The sequence below is a fragment of the Trachinotus anak genome, unplaced genomic scaffold (assembly GCF_046630095.1).
Source record: "Trachinotus anak isolate AG129_WGS33_773 ecotype Australia unplaced genomic scaffold, CSIRO_AGI_Tana_v1 ptg000009l, whole genome shotgun sequence".
Lineage (NCBI taxonomy): Eukaryota > Metazoa > Chordata > Actinopteri > Carangiformes > Carangidae > Trachinotus > Trachinotus anak.
Window position 1 is genome coordinate 4,835,307 of NW_027273860.1, and position 6,031 is coordinate 4,841,337.

At 39.0% G+C, this 6,031-nt stretch overlaps 1 long non-coding RNA gene across 1 annotated transcript; it reads left to right on the forward strand.

Moving 5' to 3' along the window:
• The first annotated feature begins 1,158 nt into the window (after window positions 1–1,158).
• LOC139625071 (uncharacterized) lies at window positions 1,159–3,727 on the forward strand. The gene is made up of 4 exons (XR_011691832.1): window positions 1,159–1,269; window positions 1,896–2,016; window positions 2,185–2,262; window positions 3,233–3,727. It is a non-coding gene; the product is annotated as an uncharacterized lncRNA (long non-coding RNA).
• Window positions 3,728–6,031: the final 2,304 nt, after the last annotated feature.

Sequence of the window (6,031 nt, forward strand, 5' to 3'; positions counted from 1 at the left end):
TTGACAACACTATGGTTAAGGTTTGGTTAGGTTTGGCATGAACACAACTTGGTTAGTTTTAGGATAAAGGGGTTAAAACTTCATTCAGGTTAGTGGAACTTTGTTGTCATGTTACAATAATAAACCCAATGTTTTATTGACCCATCCATTCATCCTGATCTATTCCCTGGTCTTTGTCACTCCTTAATACCATCAACCACACTTTCACTTTTGTGTCGTCATTTATTGTGGCTGCTATTGAATTTTGGGGTTTGAACATTTCATTTATGTACACATAATGGTTTAAGTGAAAAGCTCTGGTTGGGGTTGAGAGTGCAGTGAAACACTGGAAAAAACATTAATCACATTTTATGACTCACTACCTCCCAAGAACAAGATAGAGTTCAGGAAACATTGGTCTTATCTCCACAGTTTCCATGACAGTTTGTCACAAATAAAACGAAGCTTTGATGATGAGCTGTAATCTAGGGCAGAGATTCCCATCCTGCGGTCCCAGGTTAAATGTTTAGCTCTTGAAAAGAGAGAAATATTTCAATGTCTTTGCAGTTATAATCTTTTGTGTGTATTTGAGACACCTGGTGACATAAAAGGAGGAGTGAGAAACATATTAATTTATATACATGTTAAACCAAAGAGGAGAAGGGGAAAAAAGCCTACAATTGATGTCTATTTTTGCAAATAAAGATTTTTAATTAATCACTTTATTCTTGTGCGTGTGTGTGAGCAGAGGGTAAGGGTGGGGGGGCCTGGGTTGTCTTGAATGCAAGCAAGGGGGGCTCCAAGGAAAAAAGGTTGGGAAACAATGAGCTAGAGTTGTGATTTAGCTGTAAATCACACCAACTTCCAAGGCTAAAAAAACAAAAAAAAACCCCAGAAACACTGAAAACAATTATGTGAGAATTAAGGTCAGCTTGCTGTTGAGAGCCAGGAAGAGATAAAATTCCTGTGCAATTCTTGTCTGGGTTTTATTCGATAGTCTAAACTAACAAATACATATTAAAATAAAATTGTATTTCTCTCATGAATCCTAATCCTAATATCTGGAAAGCACCTATTATGTAAGGTAACTAAATACACACTTACACCCAAAAAGTACCAGAAGGCCGTCCCTCTGAGAACGGTATTCCCAGCAGTGATCTGTAATTCAGTATTCCTTCAGCAAGGTCCACAGCCTGTCATCTGAAATGCAGCTTCTTTCTATTGTTACGCTGGGTTTTGTTTGGCTGACCGTCATGGCTGCAAGCACACACACCATAGCTCAGGCAGCAGGTAAGACATTGTTTGCAGAGATTAATGATCACACAGTAGTTTTTTGACCACAGCATGTCATATTTCATGACTAAATAGCCGATATGTATTTTCTTGACCTGATTCGTCTCATCCTCTCGCTTTCGTCAAGTTGAACAGAGCACCTCACCAAACCACATCCTTCATTTTTTTTTTTTTTTTTTAAGCAGTTTTTGTTGTCTTGCACATAGTCGGATCCAGAAGTCTGAGGCCACTTTCCCATTGGGGAAGATGTGTCAGTATCTTAGAGTCAAATAAAAGCATAATAGAAAAAAAATTGTAAATATTGGACTTAAATCAGATAGGATGTGAAATTTCCAAAAATCTGTCCAAAACAAAATGTATATGTTGAATTCTTATTGGATGATGGAAAACTGAGCTTGCAAGATGTAGTCCGTCTTTGTGAATCCAACAAAGGTAGCTATAGTTAGCATATATAGCTATATATTTTGGCCAACTACACTGGAACATACATCTGTGGCAAACTAAACCCCACAAAACAGGTATGAGCCAACAACCTTCAACCCTCAAGATGTTATTTGAAGTATTTGACGTTGAATATATCAGATGACTTTTCTGCCTGTGTGCATGTGTTTGTGCCCGTGCAGGGCGCCGTGGTTGCTGTACATCTCTCTCCAAAGTTCGTGTTGTGAACTCCATCGTAAAAAGAGGAGGGATGGTGCGGTGCCAACGGCAGAGCATCAAAGAAGGTTGCAACATTAACGCAGTGTAAAATTATCTTTCCTGCTCTGTGCATCTCTTTGTGTATATGATATACAGTATGACTCCTTAAAACTTGGCATTCCTCTCCTTTCAGGATGACCCACTTCCCGGTTTACAAGTTTCTAATTTCCCTAACATAAAGGTGACAGTTCCTTGTTTCTGTTTCTCCTCAAGTGTACTGAAGTGGAAGCGTCGCCAAGTATGTGTGGATCCGACACCTCACATGATGGAAAGCCTTCTTGCAATTCTGTGGTAACATTGACACACAAGCACACACAGCTTAACAATGCACAATAGCACTCCATTTTCCATTTCCACAGCACCATCCCTCAGCACTGTAGTTTTAATTTTTCACAATTAATACAATCATTAAAATGATCATTCTCAAATCCCCTCCTCCAAACTGTGATTGCCTTATCACATCTCAACTATCCTTCCTGAGCACAGCAGGCGTGTCAAGCGAGGGTGTTATCTTTTAAAGTCTGTCCATAACCAAAGACACAATCACAAAATTGCAAGAATATACATATGCTTTAATGTAGGCTACAATTATTAGCATGTCCGGCTAGCTAGCTTACTATACAAGGCTAAGGAGCACATTAACTTAGTTACATCCGCTTGTGGGCAGGTCACGTTAAAAAATAAAAAATAAGAAAATAAAAAAATAAAGACATTTGTAATATTTCCCCACATCAGAGTGTAGCATAACATTAGCAGCTGAACTGCTCTTTCTTAAGTTAAACTCCAGCAATGCCAGCTAACAAATACATGCTATGCCCTACAATACAACGAATCTCTGCGAATCTCAATGAATCTCTGCCAATACAAGCCATATGAGAATAGCAGCAGTTACTGGGGGCCTATTAAGTGAGCAGTTACAGTCTGGTGTGGGTGCATATTAATGAAAACAGTAAAATTGTCATGTTTTTCTTTAGACAGAAAGATTTCCTGTCAGGTCAACATCAGCTTAGTGATTACTAAAACAGAATAGCCACAATGTTGTGATGGTTGCCTGTGCAGATGTATTACCACACACAAAAATGCCCACATATTTAAAATGGCAACAAGTGTACAAAAGCAGAACATATTTTCAATACTTATCATGCCTGCTCTCAGCCTGGTACACCTTTATGAGAGGAAGGGTAATCATAAACCGTACATTGCAAAACCCATTCTGTCACTGTGAAGCAATACAGACGCACCCTTTTGTGTTTCTATTCAGCAGCAGCAGAAAAGCTCGTCGGGGAGTGAGCAACCTTGGCCGCCTACACAGGAGGAAGATGAAAGTCTGAACTGCACCCAAACTGTTGACAATCATCCCTTGTTCTCTGTTGTTTACCTGGGTATCGTGTTTATTAAAAAGCCTCTGAAATTAGCTCTGTCAACAATGTGTCTTCTACACCTGTAACCTGTTTGGAAACAGGAAACCTGCAGTAGTTTCCTATAATGATTTAATGATCTGCATGAAAATCAGTGTACAGAGCTGGGCCTACTGCAGCTTGTCACAAATTAGACACTCTGTACCACAAAATTGAATGAAGAAGCTGCTATAATGCTGTTTTATATTGTGGCCCCCACCATAAACACAAGCTCATACTCTACCCAACCAGCCCGCCATGCTGTCAAACCACCACAGCAACTATCAAACATCCGAAAGAGCTTTAGCCGTCCAACACGAACAAAGCAACACGAAGTAGCTCACACAGTGTGTCAGTAAGTATAGAACAAACAGCCATCAAGAAAAGTACAACAACTCATTTTAGGAGACCTGTACTCACCCATTACATCAGCTGCTGTTCTCTATTGAGAGTATAGCCAATACAGCTAATGTTAGCATTAGCCTCCGGCTGTCAACAATGCTAGCATTCAATGAACTTGAAGCATGGCGGGTAAAAACTTCCAATTCAATTTAATCAGTTCAGCCGTAAACTTCTCCTGCTCTCATTTATCTTCCTCTTCTGAGCGCCGCCAATTTGCTTGGGCTTGCTAATCATTGCTAAACTGCAAACTGAATCGTCCATTTAGTGAAGAACTCGCTTCCTGCTAAAAGCTTGAGAGAAAAACTGACGACAAGTCACCACAAGTGACAGAGAGCTGCTCATTGGACAAATTCGTATTTCTCAGGGAGCCATATGTCGTGGCAGAAATAATCTTTATTTTTAATAAAACTTGCGGTTTTGGAAAATGTCAAGAATGGCGATAAAAATATAAAAGCCAGAACCGTAAGTGATAGGCCCCTGACTGCTACTGTGCCCTGGTGCAGTGGTCGTACAGAATAAACTGTGATTACAACAGTCTGGCATTGTAACAAAGTTACATAAGTCACAATATGCAATAACTTAAAGTTGATGTGATGCAATTATAATGCACAAATGTAATTACACAAGTGTAGTGCGCTGTGATGACAGAGAAGATCTATCTCGTGTCATTAAAAATCATCATGTGGAGTGTTTTACCCTTACTTTTTAAAAGGCTGCATCCATGCGACAGATCAATCTTTTCATCTAACTTTTCTGTTAAACCATGAAAACTCTACCAGCTAATTCTGAAGTGTGTTTGCAATCTGTATATCCCATTTTATTGCAAAATGGGTCCGTTTAAGTCTTTTTGCACTTTGTGGGGTTTCAATCTGGTTCTCTATGACTAACTTATCAAACAATGGCCATTCTCTCATAGACAAACACAACTTTTGATACAGGTTCTTTCCAAGATGTGAGGTGGGGTGAGGATATGATATAGCTACAGGAAAGACAAATTCCTATTATTATATTAGTATTAACTTGGTTTCCTGCAACAAAGTTCACATGTCTGGAATTCCCTTCTCCCTGCAGTGGATGTTAAAACCTAAAAGCAACATGTTAACTGTCCTCAACAGAACAGCAAAGGAAAAGTGCTTACATTTTTTACTTTTTCCTTCCTTGTTCCATTGCTATGAAAAAAAAAAAAACTTGTTTGGTTGGTAAATGTTGTGTACTTGGCATAATTGCTGCTTTCACTGCCAACTAGACCTAGCGGTGGCCAAGTTTCTGGGTGAGGCTTTAACGTTATGGGATCACAACTGACACAATGCTGACTGTGCTGAAAAATAACTTTGTGGTTTAGCTTGTTGATGAGGATTGTTTTATTATGTAATCCACTGAACTTTAATCCAGGGACAGAAAATCTAACATGTCATAGAAAAAGAATGAATCCTATTTTGGTGATTTGGTGATCACTTGTATTTTGGGTTTACTGCTAATTAGCATTTGTTACCATGAAAATGTGCTAAACTATGACCTTGAGTCTATCTGCTAAGCATTAGCATGTTTGCACTGTCAATTTTTGAGCATTTGGCATAGCCTACATCCTCACACAGCCATTAGACTCTTAGTCTTATTATAAGTAATTTTGCAATGCCTGGGGCACCACATCCACTGATAAAAAACATCTCAGCGATGAATGTTCAACTTCAGCAGCACAGAAAACAAATATATCTTCATTGATAGATACCCCTAGAGATAGGTTTTTTTGTTATTTGGGTGAATTGACCTTTTAAAAAGAAACTAATGCAAAAGCTTACTTTCCCTTTCCCTTCAAAAACCAATATGAAGTCACAATACTGGAACGTGATATTTGAAGGCTTACTGTCCCAGATAAGGATACCAGATAATACCATTCTGGACTCAGTAGTTTGTTCTGAACAGGTAGTTTACTAAGATCTATGGCAATTAAATCTGTTGCACTGAGGAAGGAAGTGAAGGTTTGAGGTTGTGCTGTAGACAGGTAGGCAAACAGGTTTCAGGTAGGTAACAGGCTAGCAGATGAAGGAAATAATGACTCAGACACTCAGTTATGTAGGTTCTATAAATAATCTGGCAAGGAACAGGAGACAGACAAGTCTACATATGCACGTATTTGCAAACATGCTGCAGGTGTACGTTAAGACATGGAAAAAGTGTCTTCACCAAGTGAAAGCATCATTTTTAATTTTGTCATCAATTATCCTTAACGCTGCCCACATGAATACCTCAGTGACAGAGGA